Below are 20582 nucleotides of genomic sequence, written 5' to 3'. Positions count from 1 at the left end.
AGACATACTCTCTCTCATTATATTTGATTTATTAGCTTTAATTCTAAGTATATTGTATTATAGTGTGTTATCTCACATTCCGATACCATATTTAGTAAATTAGTTTGTTTCTCCTCAGATCGTTGCCACTGTTTTTAATTATTTTGGGGTCCCCTGTTCCCTTTTTCCAGAGGCGTGGATTTTGTGAAATCCCTCCATCCCTCCAGTCACAGAACTGGGCCGAACCAGCCCATAAACCGTTGACAGAGTGTAATCATTAATAATCTCTAAGATCAGGTTCTCAAAGTAAGAAGATGACTGCAATATCAAATACCACACTAGTTTCTTGGCTGGTGTTACACCACAGAGAAAAATGACAACCTTAATCCAGCATCCTGAAATGGTAAACAGCACAACAGGGAAGACAACTAACAAGTAAGGTGCTGAACGATAAGGTTTAATGAAAAAAAAAAGCCAACTCTGGAAGACCTCAGAAAATAAAAATAATATTGTGACCAGCAACTATCACACTTAGAACAATTTTAACACACTCTGGTCAGATTTGCTGTTATCTCAATCCTTTGAGCCCCACTGGGTGCCAAAAGGACTCTTGTGGTTTAACCTGGCAGCAGCTCAGCACTGTGCAGCTGTTCACTCACTCCTTCCCAGGCGGGATGAGGGAAAGGACTGGATAGAAAATAGATGAAAAAAACCATTTACTATGACAGAAAAGGAAAACAGGAACAAAAAAAGCAATGATGACAATATGTATTTATACGCAGCACAGTTACGCGCCACCCACTGACTGACACACAGCAACAATACAACTGTTCACCAGCAGCATGACGTCTCACCACCCACCAGTGGACTCCCAGCCAACTACTGAGCACTGGCCTGCCCCAATCAACTACACACAGCCTTATGGCCTTCTGCACGATGTCACGTAGTACGGGATAACCTTGGCCAATCCAGGCCACCTGTCCTGGCTCCAACCCGTGCCATCATGGCGGGAGCTGTTCCCTGCTGAGCGGTGGCCTGGCTCTGGCTGTGCATCCATCGCTCAGCAACAGCCCAAACACCACTTTGCTGTTCAGGCTGTCCAGCTGAAACCAGCACAATAATTCTGACACTACGTTACAAGTAACATTAATTATATCTGAGCCATACCTTTCACTATATACCAGGAATAACCACTGCGATTTCCTCCCAGCACAATATTCACAGAACAACTGGATAAGATTTTTTCAACACCAAATGAATATTGCAGATTTTTTTTTTTTTACACTTAGAAGCCTTGCACAAACACACACACACACACACACACAAAGAGACAAAAATGAGCCATCTATTCAGAACTGGAATGTATTTTAAAAAGGACATGTTTCAAAGAAACATGCAATGCATTTACCTTTATACAGGAACTATTAAAAGCTAAAAAGATCTTTTTGTAATACCTCATGATACCGAGCAATAAGAAATTTTGATATTTCTTTCAAGCACAGACAATTAGTAAAGGGTACTAAGAACTAGAAATGAACAGCTTTTCACCAAAAAGACAGTAATTGAGCTAGACTGCCACTCTTCCTTGACCACAGTTACAAGTGAAGTGGTTTTGAAAAACTACTACTCAATCTCCAAAGTAGTTTTGTGCTCTTATATCAATTGCCCTCGAGTCTCAAGAATAGTTTGAAGAATATGACGCTTAAAATTAAAAACAAACAGGAAAAATAAAATAGGTCAAGATAATGTGGAAGATTTTTCACAGTCCTGCAAAAACAATATTGATCCAATTTAAAAAATAAACATTACTTAAAGGTTACCCTCACTATTAGTTGGGCTGTTGCTTCATTATTCAACTTGAGAAAAAAGATTGCATAAAACATAGAATCATAGAATGGCCTGGGTTGAAAAGGACCACAAAGATTATTTAGTTTCAACCCCCCTGCTATGTGCAGGGTCACCAAGCACCAGAGCAGGCTGCCCAGAGCCACATCCAACTTGGCCTTGAATGGGCCAGGGATGGGGCATCCACAACCTCCTTGGGCAACCTGTTCCTGCATGTCACCACAGTCTGTATGAGCTCAGGTTTCTATTTAAGAAGTCTCCTTATCTTTTGCCTTTAATGAAAACTAAAATCAAAGTTTGTAAAATCAAAAATAATTCTCAAGTCACAACAGGCTTTTAATTAACTTCTCCTGGTGCCAGAAGGAGTATATGACATCAACTGTGTCAGGGGAATAGTTTGACCACCTGACACAAATTTTCCCATACCTTTTAATTTCACAAATTGTGGCTTGCTAGTAATTGACGGCCAAATAAGTATTAAATAGAATTGCCCAGGAGCCTACCTGGAAACACACAATGACTAGAATTCTACTCTGAATTCCACCTGCTGCTCTGGTAGCAGAATGAGCTGCTTGAACTGTAGGGAGCCATTGGCATACTTTTCTACCCACCTACCAATGTGCAGTCTGCTGCTATGAAGACAGATACAACAGGCACTGCACACTGGAGAATAAAGAGAGCATTTAGCATGTAACAGCAGCCATGGTTTAGTTCAGCATTTCTGTCTGAGATCCTGGATGAGAGGTCAAATGGTTGAATGTTGTTCCCCATTGCAGCCTGTGGGATGTGCCTGGCTGTGCCTGCAGAAGCCTGAAAGGACCACAGATCCTCATCTCTGCCACAACAAAGATCCAGAAGGGACGTAAAACAGCCACAGAAGTGGGTTTGGAGGCCTGGACATCAGTACTTCCTCCTTACATCACACTGCCCTTTGCCAATCCAGTTTTCCAGGGAAATAAATGACCTACAAGCAATACTGTATGCCCTGCTGGAGCACAACTGGCTGGTGGATTATGCCCTTCAGTCTGGGGAGAAAACTGTTGCTCCTGCATATATCACATTCCCTCCCCTAGGACAGAGAATAATTACAAATTGATTGTCAGTGACGAAAGCTGACATGTTATTAATCACAGACATTACAAACTACATCCTTTTAACAAGAGTGATATAAGGTAATGTAGTCCTTAAGTACACCTAGATCCCTTCTAGCAGCTGGGCCCTAAAAATGTTTTGACTTGATATTACTCTAAGCCAAAGGAAGTGTTTCTAATTTATCTGAGAGCTACAACATATAAGCAGAAATAAAAGTATACCAAGAAGTCAGCCTTCACACTTTGGGTTAAAAATGTAACCACTAAACTCTAGAAAACTGAATTAAGCAGGTCTTACTTGAATTTCAGATTTTCCTTTATTTATAGGCAGTTTTTAGAAACATTTTTTTTCACAGCATGGCTTAGGTTGGAGGGGACATTAAAGATTATCTATTTTTCAACCCCCGTGCCATGGACAGGGCTGCCACCCACCAGATCTGCATGCTCAGGTACCCGTCCAGCCAGGCCCTGAATGCTTCCAGAGATGGTGCATCCATAGCTTCTCTGGGCAGTCTGTGCCAGTGCCTCACCATCCTCTTCCTATCATTCTTTATCCACCAAATAGCCTACTCTTAAAATCCATTTATCTCCAATTTAGAGATAAGGATGTGGTGTGAGATCATGTCAAAGGCCTTGCAGATGTCCAGGTAGATGACATCGGTTGCCCTTCCTTTGCCCTCTGATGCTGTCACTCCATCACAGAAAGCCACCAGATTGGTCAGGCATGATCTATCCTTGGTGAAGCCATGCTGGCTGTCTCAGATCACCTCCACATTTCTCATGTGCCTTAATATCTCTTCCAGGAGGATCTGCTCCATGGTCTTCCCAGGCACACAGATGAGGCTCACCACCCTGTAGCTCCCCAGATCTTCCTTTCTCCCTTTCCTGAATATAGGAGTGATGTTTCCTTTTTCCCAATCACCAGGGACTTCACCTGACTATCACTATTTTTCAAATATGATGGAGAGCGGCTCAGCAACCACCTCAGCCAGCTCCTTCAGAACCCTGGGGTGCATGCCATCCAGCACCATAGACTTGTATACATTCAGCCTCAATTTAGATTCAGCCCTTTTTTTTTATTAAAGCAAAAACAGTATATGACAGCCTTTGCTCCCAGAAGTCAAGACACTATTTTCCAGCTCAGGTTGTTGCACTGCCCAGTAGAGAGACAGAAGATAAAGCATATTTCCTATAGGCTTACAAAGAGAAGACGCCTGAATGCAGCTGTACTCCTTAAGACCAAAAACTGTAGGACATACCTGCAAGCACAATAGCTGGCTCTCACGGGACCTCAGAAACCATCTGCCACAGTTCAAGTACAGAGCTGTAGAGATGATAGGCAGCAAGTGATGAAACCAAAAATACTGTCAGTGGCCTCATCCCACCTGTTAGGAAGAGCTGTAACCACAGCCCTCGCCCCAGCAGCTCCACCAGAGCAGCAGCAACAAGAGAGCACCGACTTTTTCTGCTGCTGCTATTTGCAAATCTGTGTATAAATACCACTTGATTCATGTACATACCAAAATAACACAAAAGTAATAAAATTAAGCTGAATGATTGTATGCTCAGGAGAAAAAGTCAGAGTGCTTGCCAGAAGCAAAACATTATTTTATCAACTTTCTCTTTTGCAGAGTGCACGTGTATGGAAGCATACTAAGAGCTGTAGATGCTTCTTGCTGTGGAGCAAACAATCTGCTTATTCTGATGCTTCAAAAGGAAAGATATACACTGTGATGTAACTCCCAAACTGCAAATGTTGAACATTCTGTCACAACCTCATCTCTATCCTACTTAACATCAGTTTGAGGCCTTCACACTCCCCACAGGCTTCAGCATGAACTCCTGAGAACATGTTAATATTGAAGCTGGCAAGCAGCACTCATTAGTGTGCTTTTTTTTTTTTTTTAAAGGCAAACGCTGACTTCTTAGCAAATGAATTATAAAGGAGCTCAATTTAAGAATGAGAATTTTTAAGTATCTACCAAATACGAGGAAAAAAAAATGCCTGAAATAATGCATCACCTGCAAACTGCTCACATCAATTCCTACACAGTCAATATGAAGGGTATTCAATTGCTCACAATGTATCTTCTTACCCAAGGCAGGGTGACCAAAATGCTTATGCATAATAGAAAACAGTCACATTTAACTCCACAAGTAATAAATTATGGTGGAATTAGGGTCCACTTCAAAGGCAATTCTAATTAAGTGTTAAGAATTTCTAATTAACGAGTTTCAAATGTCAACAGCATGAATTTCTCATATTCTAAGTGAAATTGCAATTCCTCAAACACATTTGATGGCAAGTGTACTGCATATGAACAGTTATGCCAATAATTAAAATATCTGCCTAACATTAAGATTAAAGAACATTTTAAGTAACTTCCGATATAGCCATGAAAATGACAGAAAAAATATAATAAAATCAGAAAAAGAGATACTCAGCTAGCATATAAAGCTCCACAATAACAGATGTTTGCACTTTGATTATAGCACCCTTAAAATTCAGAGCTACCAAATTTGTTGAAGTACATAAAGTAAATAAATGTGCGTCTCTAGGGGAAAAACAGACGCATAACTTCTAACACATCAGTTAGCACGAAACTTTCTGATACCCAGTAAAAATTCAAGGAGATGCAAATGCTACAGCTAATGTTTTCTTTGACAGGACTGAAGGGTGAGTCTGCTGCCTCAGGAGGTCTCCAGTCCAACCTCTGGCCTTAAGCAGGGGCAGCTGGGAGCTCTGACCAGGTCGCTCAGGGTTATGCCCAGTCAGGCCTCAAAACTTGCAAGGATGGACATGGAACAAACCCTCTGGACAAGCTGCACCACTGACAGAAAATAACGTTTCCTCATAGTCTGAACCTTCCTCCTTCTACCATTCCCTTTCCCCTGCAGTCCATGCCTTCCAGCTGGGATGCAACCAACTGACCGCAGCCCTCTGAGCTGATACATCCAGCTCAGCTTTGCACATCTGACTGTGTCCCATCCCTGCTGCACTTACTGTAACTTGCATACAAGGGTATTGCTGCAGACAGCTGGAAGCCTTGCAGAAGTTGAGATGAACAGTTCTCACTCCCCTTGCCCACTGTTCCAGTCACTTTATATCACAGAAACCAAGACAGCAGCTCAGGCATGCATCACCCTCGGGTGATTCCATGCTGACTATTTCCAGTCATCTCTTCATTCACGGTGCCCAGAAGCATGGTCCCAGAGGACTGGCTCCATGATTTTCTCTGTGGACTGAAGGAAGGTCAACTGTCCTATAGCTCTTATTGTTTCTGACACTCCCTTCAAGCCTGAACTCACGCTGAGCTTTGGCTTTCCTGGTCCTGCCCCTGCACGCCTGCACGATATTAGTGTTCATTCTTTGCAGCCTATCCATGCTTCTCCCTCCTGTGACACTGTATCTGATCCTGTGAACTGTAATTCAGCCATTAGAAGTCCACTTGTCTAATCACCTGCAAAGGGATTAAAAGACAATTTGATTTTTCTTCTACAAACTTGTTTTTCCAAGACACATTAAGCACAAAAATAAATATGCAAATTCTGGCTACAAATGTATTTGTGCCCTAGATTTTTTGCAGCTCTAAAATATGGGTTTCCAGTTCCCATACTCAAGACAGAATTTCCATTTTTCTGGTAGTACCTGGTCCAAGTCACTATCAAGAAAAGGACCTCAAACCAGGTGGGCCACTGTCTGACATATATCAGTGTTGTTTTGCAGCACTTCACTCCCCATGATTCACTGCAGAGGCAAATGAGACCATCACCAAAGCTTGGCACGGACTTCAAATGATACCTCCAGAGCCCACTTCCTTTGTTTTCTTCAATCACAGAATCATAGAATGGCTTGGGCTGGAAGGGACCTCAAGGATCATCAAGCTCCAACCTCCTGCCACAGGCAGGACCACCAACCTCTACATTTAATACTAGACCAGGCTGCCCAGTGCATGAACCAGAATGTTGACTAACTGTTATTTTCACAAAGTACACCGTGCTATACAATAACACATACATCTCTACTATAGCTATTCAACACTAGCTTGCAACAGAGGTGCTCTATGTAAATGTGTTTGACGGAATTGTGTGTGACTATTAAATGTGCCCCTGCTGTGTCTTTAAATCCTCATTAGTGTTCTTTAAGTCAGTGCACCTGATTATACATCGCACAGCAGGAAGATCTAACAAAGTATTGCTATTTGAATTATCTTTTTATAACCTAGCATCTCATTCCCATTAAAAATGTATAGTGACCTTACCCATGTCAAGGCTTTCAAGAAATAAATAATGCACTGAGATAATTGGTTGTTTGCCATCATACGTAGTCTTTATTGAGTGTCAAGCCCTGAGTCATACTAATATATTTAACGCTTCTTATTAGAACATAATGCAAAATTGTGCCTGTGTAAATCACATATTTATTACCAACATGTAGCTCAGTTACACTGTGTAAAACAGTGGAAATGATTTCCTACTTACAACAGCTATGTCTTGCGTAGAGCAAAACGTTTCTATTAGATTTACTTTGTGCCACCAGAACTGGATGGGTTAAGCTGCTCATATTTTAAAGCAATGATTTTTACACAGGCATAGAGTGTTATATGCACTGAAATGTGTACCGCATCCTTCTGAAGAGACCTGGACCACCAACATTAATATTGTGACAAGACTGCCAACATCATCATTCTGGATGCTGAAACTCAATAAACATATTAAATTATTTTAACCACTAAAATCACAACAGTAGTGGTCTTCACCAGTGGTGTTATCAGACTGAATGATGCAGAACACAAATCTAAGCAGCAAGTCCATCAATCAACACAGATTAACAACAGTGCTTTCCACGTTGAAAGTTCATGCCAAGCCACTGGGTTATACATATGAGTAACATAGATCATTAAGGGAAATATGGCTTTTCTTAAAATCACTCCTCATAAGGCTTAAATAATTAAAAATGAATTAAAGAAGGATAGAAGAATGTATGTCAAGTACCTAACTCATGTTTTGTGATGGAAAGAACCAAAGTTATGTTACTGCTGGGGACACTCTGGCACAAAGCAATCACAGGGTCTCGCTCAATCTTTTCATATATTCACAGAACAGCCTGGGTTGAAAAGGACCAGAGTGATCATCTAGTTTCAACCCCCTGCTATGTGCAGGGTCACCAAGCACCAGGCCAGGCTGCCCAGAGCCACATCCAGCCTGGCCCTGAATGCCTCCAGGGATGGGGCATCCACAGCCTCCTTGGGCAACTTGTTCTACTGCGCCACAATGTGTGAAAAAATTCCTCCTAATATTGGACTTAAATCTCCTCTGTCTCAGTTTAGTACCATTCCCCCTTGTCCTATCACTACCAACCCTCATAAACAGTCATTAAACTGTTGAACTCCCTGTGCGCATGTGTGCACATTATGTATGTGGTGGTATACTTCACATCATCTGAAGACGCTGATAAATTCTGCATTTCAAGAATTATAGAAAAAAAGCACAGTAATTATAGCTCCTGTTTGGTGCCAGGAACAATAATAAATTGTCCACTATTAAGAGCAAATTGCGCATGTCTGACTATCATCATTTATCCTCGAGTTTAAAATAGTCTCTGCACTATAATTCAGACTTTTTTTTATTTTGTTTTGTTTTAAATAATGACTACACTTTGTGAGCAGCCATTTGTCTGAGAAAAGGTAGGGAGAGAAATTTGTTTCCAACCTGAAAGCCTGTTCACTGATTCAGTAGATTATACTTGTTATTCTAAAACAGTTAATTAGGTATTAACCTGACTACACCAAAACTAGCTAAATAAAAAAATCACTTTGCTGATTCGAGAAGTAGTTCTGAGCAACTACTAATTAATTCAGAAGATCAATGTTAACACTGCTGTGGCTATATATAATTATCAAGGCAGGTAACATCCTATCCACACAAAGCAAACCTTTTAGAATAGGTTAGCAAATAATCCTTTACACTTTGGGCATCAGCAGCAGCCATGCACTCTAAGACAAAGGTTTATACCTGAACTGCAAAACTTGTACTGTAATTCTGCAACTTGGATAGTAGTTAAGTATTATATGTGCCAATCATCTTGAAGAGCCTACAGAGAGATCAATAACTATTATCTATAAAGGTCTAAATCTCGGCTGGCTATACGAACCGTCCCACAGTGTTCTAAGCCGTCCAAATCGACTTGGACTGGAGAATGCCAAGCTTCTCATCTCACTGGTGAGAATTATGGGTCCATCACATTATGAGGCCCAAGAACAGGTTGTCCCTGAGTGCCATAAGGCGAGCCGTAGGGGAAGACGACTGCTGTGGGTGAGCCGGGAACTACTGTTGAGACTCAGGGAGAAAAAGAGAGTTGACATCCTCTGGAAGAAGGGACAGACTGCTTGGGGAGATTACAAGGAGGTTGCTAAGGTATGCAGGGGGAAAGTTCGGAAGGCAAAAGCCCAACTTGAACTCAGGTTGGCCACTGCAGTAAAAGAGAATAAGAAATCCTTTCATAAATATATCAACAGCAGAAGAAGAACCAAAGATAATTCCCATCCTATACTTGATGCAGCAGGGAATGTTGCCATTGAGGATAAGGAGAAGGCTGAGGTCCTCAACGCCTTCTTTACATCTGCCTTTAATAACCAGATCAGTTATCCCCTCAGCTTTTTATGCCCTGATCTGGAAGTCTGGGACGCTGCTCAGAATATGCCCCAGCAATTCCGGTGGAGACAGTCAGAGAGCTCCTCCTCCGTCTGACTGTCACAAGTCCATGGGACCGGATGGGCTGCACCCTCGGGTGCTCAGGGAGCTGGCAGGGGTGATTACAGAGCCGCTCTCGCCATCTATCAACGCTCTGGTTATCTGGAGAGGTCCCTGAGGATTGGAGGCTTGCCAATGTGACTCCCAACAACAAGAAGGGTCATAAGGAGGATCCAGGGAACTACAGGCCTATCAGCCTGACCTCAGTACCAGGGAAAGTCATGGAGCAAATCATCTTGGGTGAGATCACACGGCACGTGCGTGGTGTCCAGGGGATCAGGCCCAGCCAGCACGGGTTCATGAAAGCAGGTTGTGCTTGAGCAACCTCATCTCCTTCTATGACTGGCTGATCAAACTGGTAGATGAGGGAAAGGCTGTTGATGTAGTCTACCTAGACTTCAGCAAAACCTTTGACACAGTGTCTCACAGGCTTCTTCTGGGGAGACTGGCTGCCTGTGGCCTGGACAGGTATACCCTTCTTTGGGTAAGGAACTGGCTAGAGGGCTGTGCCCAGCAGGTAGTGGTTAATGGAGTTAAGTCCAGCTGGTGACCTGTTACGAGTGGTGTTCCCCAGGGGTTGGTACTGGGGCCCATCTTGTTTAATGTCTTTATTGATGATCTAGATGAGGGGATTGAGTGTACCCTCAGTAAGTTTGCAGACAACACCAAGCTGGGAGGTGGTGTCGATCTGCCTGAGGGTAGGGAGGCCCTTGAGAGGGATCTGGATAAGCTGGATAAGCTGGATCGCTGGTCTGAGGTGAATGGGATGAGGTTCAACAAGGCCAAGTGCCGGGTCCTGCACTTTGGCCACAACAACCCCATGCAGCACTACAGGCTTGGGGATGAGTGGCTGGATGACTGTGAAGAGGAAAGGGACCTGGGGGTGTTGGTTGATGCTCGGCTGAACATGAGCCGACATTGTGCCCAGGTGGCCAAGAGGGCCAACAGCATCCTGGCCTGCATTAGAAATAGTGTGGCCAGCAGGAGCAGGGAGGTGATCATCCCCCTGTACTCAGCACTGGTGAGGCTGCACTTTGAGTACTGCGTTCAGTTTTGGGCCCCTCACTACAGGAAAGATGTTGAGGTCCTGGAGCGTGTCCAGAGAAGGGCAACAAAACTGGTGAGGGGACTGGAGCACAAGTCTTATGAGAAGCGGCTGAGGGAGCTGGGATTGTTTAGTCTGGAGAAGAGGAGGCTCAGGAGAGACCTCACTGCACTCTACAACTTCTTGAAGGGAGGCTGTGATGAGGAGGGGTTTGGCCTCTTCTGCCAAGCAACGAGCAGGACATGGGGTAATGGCCGCAAGTTGTATCAGAGGAGGTTTAGATTAGACATAAGGAAGAACTGTTTCTCTGAGAGAGTGGTCAGGCACTGGAATGGCTGCCCAGGGAGGTGGTGGAGTCGACGTCCCTGGCAGTGTTCAAGAGGCGTCTGGATGACGTGCTGCAAGATATGGTTGAGTGCTTGTGGTGGCAATGGTGATGAGGACAGTTGGACTAGATGATCTTGTAGGTCGTTTCCAACCTTGTGATTCTATGATTCTATGACATAATTCATTGTTTTGGAAACTTGCTACGCCCAACACTAAATCTCTTCCTTCTGGCAAATGGTGGTAAGTAGCCTTGATACATATACTTGCTACAGATCAAAGAGTGATGGCACATACATATTCTGAGTAAAACAGAAGGCAAACCCTTGCCTGAAGTCAAATATGTAGTTGAGAAGCACACAATGGCAGCTGAGTGCTATTATTACCATCTACATTTAACTGATCTACCATTTCAGAATTTCCTTCATTCATATTCCACACTGAAAAATATCTTCAACCGAGGTATGGGGAAAAAAAATAAAATAAAATAAAAACAAGAACAACAACAACAAAAAACCCACAATAATCAAAATGGGTGAACAAAATGGGTGAAATTAAAGTCTGAAACCTCTTGATGTTAATGATGCCAACTGTATCCTGGGCTGCATTAACAAAGGGGTGACCAGCAGGGAGAGGGAGGTGATTGTCCCCCTCTACTCAGCTCTTGTGAGGCCTCATCTGGAGTACTGCGTCCAGGCCTGGGATCCCCACTACAGGAAGGACGTGGAGCTCTTGGAGCAGGTCCAGAGGAGGGCCACTAAGATGATGAGAGGGCTGCAGCATCTCTCCTATGAGGAAAGGCTGAGAGAACTGGGCTGGTTCAGGTTGGAGAAGAGAAGGCTCCAAGGACACCTCACTGTGGTCTTCCAGTACTTGAAAGCAGCATATAAACAGGAGGGGGAACGGCTGTTTACAAGGGGGATAGTGATAGGACAAGGGGGAATGGTTTTAAACTGAGACAGGGGAGGTTTAGGTTAGATATTAAGAGGAAGTTTTTCACACAGAGGGTGGTGACGCACTGCAACAGGTTGCCCAAGGAGGCTGTGGATGCCCCATCCCTGGAGGCATTCAAGGCCAGGCTGGATGTGGCTCTGGGCAGCCTGGTCTGGTGGTTGGTGACCCTGCACATAGCAGGGGGGTTGAAACTAGATGATCACTGTGGTCCTTTTCAATCCAGGCCATTCAATAATTCTATGATTCTATGATTAATATTAAAACATCTTCCCAACATAAACCACTTCAAAATTATGAAGGTTCTAAATTTTTGAGATTACTGTTATTGCCACTACAGGAGTAAATAGTAGGTGAGCTTGATTTATAAATGCTTTCCATATACTTAAATACATAGCTGTTGAGATAATTACACAACCTCTTCCAGGCCTCTTTTATCGAGCCATGACTTATCAACAGATAGCATATTTTAACTGCGTAAAAGCCATATTTTCACAGAGAGATGTACATTCACTTGTCATTCCTAAAGAACTTCACATGAACTGAGTAAGACAGTATGTTAAAAGGATCCAGATTATTCTAAAGAAAAGTTTGGCTCCTTGTACACCAATAGCCAGGATTACAAAATCTCTGACTCTTTCTGCATATAAAAAACATTATCCTTGCTCTCTGCAGAGATTATTAAGGCAATTCACTTGTTTTACATTCACTGATAGAATAAACTCCACTGTCATGCAGCCTGGAGCTCCTGTATCTCATCCATTATGTAAAATCTCCACAGAGTAGTTCAGCAAACATCATCTCAGTATCACTGCACTTAATAAGACTACCTACACATCTAAGTTAATTTTCATTTTCTGAAGACCGACAGAAGCTCTTTATTTCTTAATTTGCAAGACGCAGTCTTATCATCATCTGTCCTCAATGAATAACCACCAAAGCCCAAGCCCACATAGTTTTAAACACAACTCAGACTTAAATCCAAACACATGTGTATTGGGGGGGGCATCATCTCCCTAAAAGACAGGAAAAAAAAAAGAAGAAAAAAAAAAGCAGAAGCACTGGTATTGCTTTGAATCTCACTATTTCTAGGACAACATCTTTTTTGTTGTTTTTCTTCCTCTGGATTTTTTCGTGAGTTTTTTGTCTGTTTTTTGATAATACTGAAGTTTTTTGTCTGCTTTTTAATAATACTGAAATGTTCTTATATGACTTAGGAATTCAGGCAGAGAGCCAGCGCATCTTTATATATGCTCAAAAGCTAAGGCTTTTCTTTTCAGTTGAGCTATGCCTACACATCCTTTACTTCTGACTGTAGAAATCACAGCTGTAGAGGACTGCTATCAAACTGAACTGAAGCAATAACAAAAAATCTAGGTAAACAGCAAAGTTCAAAAGAAGGTAACAACCTCAAAAGCAGAAAACTTGCCCTTTCATGACTCATCACTACACCCATGAAGAAGAAAGGCTTAATGAATCACCAAGACTACATCTGACATGCCATGTGGGAAGCATACAAGCAGGTCAACACTTAGATTAATACCAGGAGCTTATTTTCTCCTTCAGACACATGTCCTTGGGTACATGAAATACCGTATTCCTTACAATCATTATTCAGGTCTGCGAGCAGTGGATATCAGTATTAAAATAACTGCCTTCTCCTTACGTGCTAGCTACTGAATTCTAACGCATTACTCTATGCCTTCCTGTGAGAACTGACAAATTGCATTGTTTGACATTATTCTCCCCATGACATGTCAAAAATATACACTTATTTCTAGCATTCAGCATTTATTGTCAGGTAGGTAGGAAAGGGAAAGCAGTAAAGTACATGTAGTATTTCCATTTCTGTTTCAATGTTTCTTAATCAGTATGACTGTGCAGACCAAGAGCCATATTTTTTCCCTTCTTGTTGAGAACTAAAGATTAACTCCAAATTGCAGTTAGCTGTGCTGCTTCATGGTTCTGAAAAAAAACAAATCCCTCAAAAAGTATTCTTACTTTCCAGGTAAGCACTTAAACTCTGATAACTAATGACTGGAAATGGGCAATTAAGAAAAGGAAGAATTAAGTTTCTGTAAATCTCTGGTTTCAACTTGTTTTATTTGATGGACAATGCCCAACTGAACGGTATTCAGCTTCTTGGAAACAAAAAACCTGAGAGTATGAATTTAAACATTTTTCTCCCCACTTTGGTAATTTGTGTCGCACTTTGGAAAATACATCAAAATGGTCTTGTCAAACTGCTGGGAAATTAAACGCCTTGTGCTTCTCTCTCTGGAGTACTATAAATTTAGTCATTATTAGAATTAGTATAATTGTTCTTTAAGTGCTCTAGGAATAAAAGGTGAAATGAGCTAAGTGGCTGCTCTTTCGTTCCCATGAGGACGTGTTACAGCAGAGCAGGCAGAATGCAAGAGCAGGGATGCTCAGTGATGCTCTGAAAACCCATGGACTGAAGAAAAAGTCTTGCAAAGCAGAGCCCCGTATGCTCATGATGTCTGGGCCAGAATATTTTTCAGGCAGCAGATGTCTTTTCTTACAGGGAAAAAAAGGAATCCAGTGGGAAGAACTGCCCTCTGGAGATGCCTGCTCCTGCTTGTCAGCTTGTTGATGACAGGAACCTTCAGCAAAATCACTGAGTTAAAAGTGAAAGGATCCAAGCATTTGCAATCCAGCTCCCTGTGGACTCTGTCCTGTCACTTAGGACTAGTCTTCATCAGGAGCAACAAGGGTAAAAGAACCAAAGTAGCTAGTTTGAAAACAGCATGAAATACAGACAGAAATACAGAGTGTCTCCCCAGCTGGTAGGCCTCTGTGGCACTCACCCAGCAGCACCACCAGCCTGTCTCCATCAGCAAGCATCACCATGCAACAGGAAAGAACTCCTCAGTGAGACAAATTTTCTGAAGACACCCATAGCCCATATCTTTTGGGGGATTTACTTTGCTTTAGACTGTGAGAAATCAGAGCATGTGAGATGAGCTTTCAGAGCGCATCTCTCAGTTTAGCTCCTGTTTAGCAAGCCAGCATGAGCAGCCCACAGCCAAGCAAGCAGTCACCAAATCACAGAGACAAGATTCATGGATGCACTTCCTGATCTAAGCTACAACAGTAATACACTCAGTTCACTTTCCAGCTCCCGTTCAAACTAGCTTTCACCAAAACACAAACTAGCCTATGGTTTGGGTGATGGATCATTCCAGGCATATTTGGTAACCATGGGGACAAACCTGTACCAGTATGGTCCTACCAAACACTCCAAATCTGTCCCCCCTGTAGCCACAGAGCCCACCACTTGCAGCAGACACCCTCTGCTTTCACACAGCAGCCAGAACTGAGGAAACGTGCAAGTCAAGATTTCTGAACTTGATTTTCATGCTGCTTCCATCATAATACAGTTTTTAAGATGTGTTTCAGAGACCACATGAGGTTACAGCATCTGTTTCAGTTTCTCCCAAGAGGCAGGCACTGTGTAGTACGTTTCCTCTCCCTCTCCCAGTATCATTAACACAGCCAACTATTTCAAAGTCCCAGAAACCGCTATTAAAGTTGTCTGCATTATAAAGCAATCTGTCATTTTATATTCAGTAGTTAGTTTTTTCTAACTGTTCTCAGCTCTGGTTAGACTTTTCAAAGTGAAGGGTTTCTTTGGCTTTTACTTCTAAATGAATTTCAAAAGAAAACACTGAAAAAGCAAAGTAATGGTTACAGAAAGACATTCATTACAGGAAGAACTTAAGCTCAAAAGGTCAAGTAATCATAAAGGAAGCTTTACAATCAACAGTAATTAGTAATGTGATAGATGTCAACACATTTACTAACTAAAATAGTAAGGAGACATCTACTAACTTTCAAAAGTAGTTTAACAGGCATCCTACTATACTGAGTTATGTCAAATGAATCAGATCCTTAAACACAGCTTTCCCATACATCCACAATTTACTAGCTGGCTCATTATTGTCGGATAGCATTTTGTGGAGCAATGATCTAGGCGACAACAGCAAGATTTACCTTTACAGTATGCTGTGATTTAGTAATCTCAGCAACACACACTGTGAAAATAACTTGCTTATTAGAAATATTCCATAGTTTGGTTACACTGTGTCACTTCTAGACTAATCGCTCTCCTACAAGCTACACTGCACTACAACATGAAGCTGCTGCTTCTCCCCCATGCCATCTTACACAGATATTGCTGCCTTGCTTTTTTAAAGCAATTCTCCACTTCTCCAGTTTACAAAACATATTTAATAAATAGGATTGTAATTCAAGAACCATTGCAAAGTCGATGCACCTGAATCATCCCACAGCTGTTCCAAGCATAACAGAAACCTGTGCAGCCACCAGGATGCAAGCCCCACAATACCACCACTGAGCAGCTGCTAAGCCAAAGACATTTCTCTGATTCTTAGCAAAGCCTCCTGGACAGCTCTGCACTGACAACTTGAAAACATAACCTTATTCATTATATATAAGAACCTCTTTATTTATTGATTTTACACTGAAGTTTGAGGCTTTTGTAGTAGACGAGGCTTTGACATGGAAGCCCTTCTGAAGTTTGAGGGTACAGAAAAACCACAACTACCTTTAACCACTACTTTGTATTCGTCTGAAGTAACACTTCTGCAAATACATTTTTGTTTTGTGATGTGAGTTTTAAAGCAATGGTTATGATCTTTCATAGACCTCTGTCCCCAGTCCACATTGGCAAGAATAAAATAAAAGCACAAAAAGCCCCAAAATTAAAATCCAACTTGGTTTAAACAAGCTCAGGTCACGAGTCAAACACCAAGCATGATTTGTCCCTAAGTCTGATGAACTGGTTTTATGTGTATATATGTGGGTGTGTTTTGGATACTTGCCCCAAGCCAGCTGCTGAAGAGCATTGTCAACACAGCAGAACAGTGGGGAAATGAATAGAACAGAGCCAAGACCCAATGTGCTGCACATGATCATTTTAAGGGACAGAACAAAACAGAGCATCTCTGCTGCATCTCCCTTTTCCGAATACAAGGTTTTGGAAAAAGTAAAATTTTCCTCCCATGTTACCATTTCAGAGTCCTTTATATCTTTAAATGATTAAAAGTAAAAGCAGCTCTATTCTGTGTATATGAGTGGACCCCAGACAGCAAACACTCTGCTATCTGTTTTAGCTGTTGAGCATCCATTAAATAGTAACCACCAACGGATTGCTAAGGGACAGATCTCAACAAATGCTACCCAGCAGATGAAACCCAAAGAACTTTCCAGGCTTTGTGCCCTGCTCAATCAGGCCAATGGTCATTTTTAAGTGGTTGCTTGTTATATTTTTTTTATCCAAGGTATTTATAATAATAATGAAACAAAACATCAAACTGCAGCCTCTTCGCCGTAATCTACATTGAAAAGAACATGACAGAAAGGAAGGATTGATGGCTAGTGCAAGATAACTCTCTTGAGATTAATGCATTTTATCCTGTTGATACTTCTATCTGCAGTCATACTCCAATAATCCATTGAACATTGTTAGATGTGAAAGATCACTTAAGAGCAGTCGTTCCCTTTCTAGGAAAAGTGCTTGCAAACGATAGAGAGGAGAAAGCAGGTGACAAAAACCAAACACTGCCACGCTGCTACCAGTATTGTGACAGCAGGATACATTATGCAAATAACAACATAAAAACTCCTCAAATATACATTAATAACAAAAACAATCACCTTTATCATTATCAAACTCTAAAATCACAGTAAAATATAGACTGAAGTCCAACAAGACCAAACTCCATTCAAAAGGGCAGCTTCAAGGATACATCAGACATCTCAGGGACTTGCCCTCTGTGGAGTTGTTTCTCCCCATGTGCAGGACTTCACATCTTCTGCTGACCCTGATGAGTCTCCTGCCAGCCCATTCACCCAACCTGAATATCAGCCCTGCTCTCACCACGTCAGCAACATGTCCTCATTCTCACACATCCTGCTCTGCATGGCAGTTGAGGAAGGTGACGCTGAACTGATATTGCTGGACAAAAGTTTTCTCTTTCTTATTAAGAGATGACACACTGGTTACATTCTCACTTCTCAGGTTTGTCACACGGACCTCTTCAAGAAAACAAGCAGCCAGCTCCTAGCAGCAATCAATTCAGTACAATTCTGTGTGTTCCACATTTTTTGAGCACGACCTTAAATAATTTAGAATATTTTAAGTTTGATCAAAGGAGCCGTCCAGAAGTAGGCTGTCCATAAAACCACAGCCTGACTGGGAGATTGCACCCAGGACCACTCACTGAAAAGGCAGGTCTGTTAATCTAAGCAACTTCTCCCCTCTTCTGTCCTTAAGTTAAGCTTTCTGACCACCTTTCAAGCCTACCCACTTCTTTTGCCCTGCGGTCTTAATATTGCTGCCTAGGACTTTCGGAGCTCTAGCTTCTCCCTGCCAATTATCAAATTCCTCATCAGCTTCTACACCTCTCTTCTTTATAAATTCACATTCAATCAATGTAGACTGAAAAATGTAAATCTTAAATGCCATATTCAACAAAAAACTGTATTTCTGGATTCAGACACTGTTAAAGACAACACAGAACCATTCCAATACGCACGGCATGCCATCAAGTTTGTCATGCATGTTTCTTACTTTGCTGTGAAGGATTCATCTGACATTATTTTATGAAAAATAAAACATTAAGTCCCTATTTCATCCAAAATTACATATATGGCTAGATATCAGTTATTTACATAAAAGTAAATTTACACACATCGTGATATGGTTTGAAGGAGACCATCAGAGAGTTTAAAAATAAAGATACAGCATACAGATGATGTAATCCAAGATCTTTACACTACCGACGATATACCAACATACTCATTCCATGTTAGTAGAAAAATCTTGGTTTTCAAAACTTATTTAGCTAAGCAGCATTTTCACAGCTGTACAATAAACTGAAAACCAGGATGCTGGTTAAAATCCTCCAGTCTTCTCCCCACTGGAGTCAGAATTTTATCAACTGATCTTAAAAGCATCCACCTCTGTTGCTTAATTTTTCTGGAATCAGTCTTCACAGACAAGGATTTTTGTCTCAGACCTTGAGTAATTCCACAAAAAAAAACCATTTGTTTTTCGTTGTTCGGCTACATGATTTAATCATGGTATTTTCTTAATCATAAAGATTAACAGCTGGATTCAGAGCCCTACGTTTGCAAAGACTGCCAAACTGATAACACACAATGAAATAATGCCGCATTCTCTCCCTTATCTGCACATATTCTGCACAGCCACCCCATGATTACTGAGGGATATCAGAGGAACATGAGAGTAGAAGTATGCTATGAAAAGAAAGAGGTCATCCCATTTCTCCTCTTCTTCCTGCCATCCCTCCACACTGAGTCAAATAAACAAAAGAAAAAGGATCAGAGATACAGAGCTAGAAGTGCTGCATTTCTCACACCACTACAGTCTTTTCCAAGAGATTTGGAAAATGGCCATATGAACTCAAGGAACATTCTGACTTTCTCCTGCTTACAACAGCCAATCTTGTGGATCTGACAGATCTTTAATTTTTTCTGCCCTAGTGTCACATCCCAGGCCAAATACATAGTATGGCCCTCTAGTCTCAACATGTTTCTCCTCCAACACAAATGTTATTACACCGTGGTTGTGTTGTCTTATCCTGTTTTTGGACAGTATGTGGAACCCACTCCAACTCCAATATCCAGAAATAACTTAGAGATAGTAAGAGGGTACTGACAACCTCTCATTAACTTTCTGCCAGCGAAGCATCATCATTATCCCCGCCTTTTAGCCCGTATGTGCAGAATTTTGTCACTCTCATTCTGTAAGATGCAAGCAAAGTCTCAATGGTATCAGTCTTTCTACTATTTACTACTACTTATACACCAAGAGCTCTGAGCAGGGAAGTGTTTGCTCCTCCACGATGTCATGCTATCCCAAGCTATCATACATATCTGTACAGAGAGCAGCCATGGATGGATGTGTCAGCAATTAAATCAGAGAAATTCCTTAAGACTCTGTATGCTGGCTTTCACAGACAGCAACTGCTGGTTCGTATCTGGGAATACAGGCCCTGATCCTTGAAATGAATTATGCCACAGAACCAATAATACTACTTGTCAACTCTATTAAGGTTTAAATTTGGCCCCTGGAGGTTTTCAGGAACCTGTGGTATAAAATGCAGATGTACTACAGATGTTTCTAAACTAAACACTATTTCGATGGCTGTTGTATCAGGAGGTTGGGATCAAGGACACAGACGCTTCACTCAAGACTTGTGCTCCTTGTGAAAATTCAGTTAGTTAGGAACAATGCATCTTTTACTTGTTGCAAACACTAAAAAAACTAATCTGGGAATTTAAGTCTTCCATAACTAAGTCAGCTGTCAGTAAACTGTAAAACATCTGAGCCACTCAAGTACTGATATGACCAAATTATCTTTGTGATACATGACAATATTAGCCCTACTTAAATACTTTGGTCAAATAGAGCTATACATTTCTGGTAGTCAACTGCACTTTTGGAGAACCTTGATTTCTGTTTCTTTGATTGTTCCTGCCCCTGTCCAAGGTTCAGGGGATGAAGAAAAACTGTCTGGAAAAGA

At 41.7% G+C, this 20582-nt stretch overlaps 1 protein-coding gene across 6 annotated transcripts in view; it reads right to left on the bottom strand.

Moving 5' to 3' along the window:
* Positions 1–20582, bottom strand: part of KLF12 (KLF transcription factor 12) — a 264660-nt gene that overhangs the window by 167605 nt on the left and 76473 nt on the right. The window lies entirely within an intron of this gene.

Source organism: Lagopus muta, chromosome 1, assembly GCF_023343835.1.
Source record: "Lagopus muta isolate bLagMut1 chromosome 1, bLagMut1 primary, whole genome shotgun sequence".
Taxonomy (NCBI): Eukaryota; Metazoa; Chordata; class Aves; order Galliformes; family Phasianidae; genus Lagopus; species Lagopus muta.
This window is presented reverse-complemented; position numbering and strand designations above follow the sequence as displayed.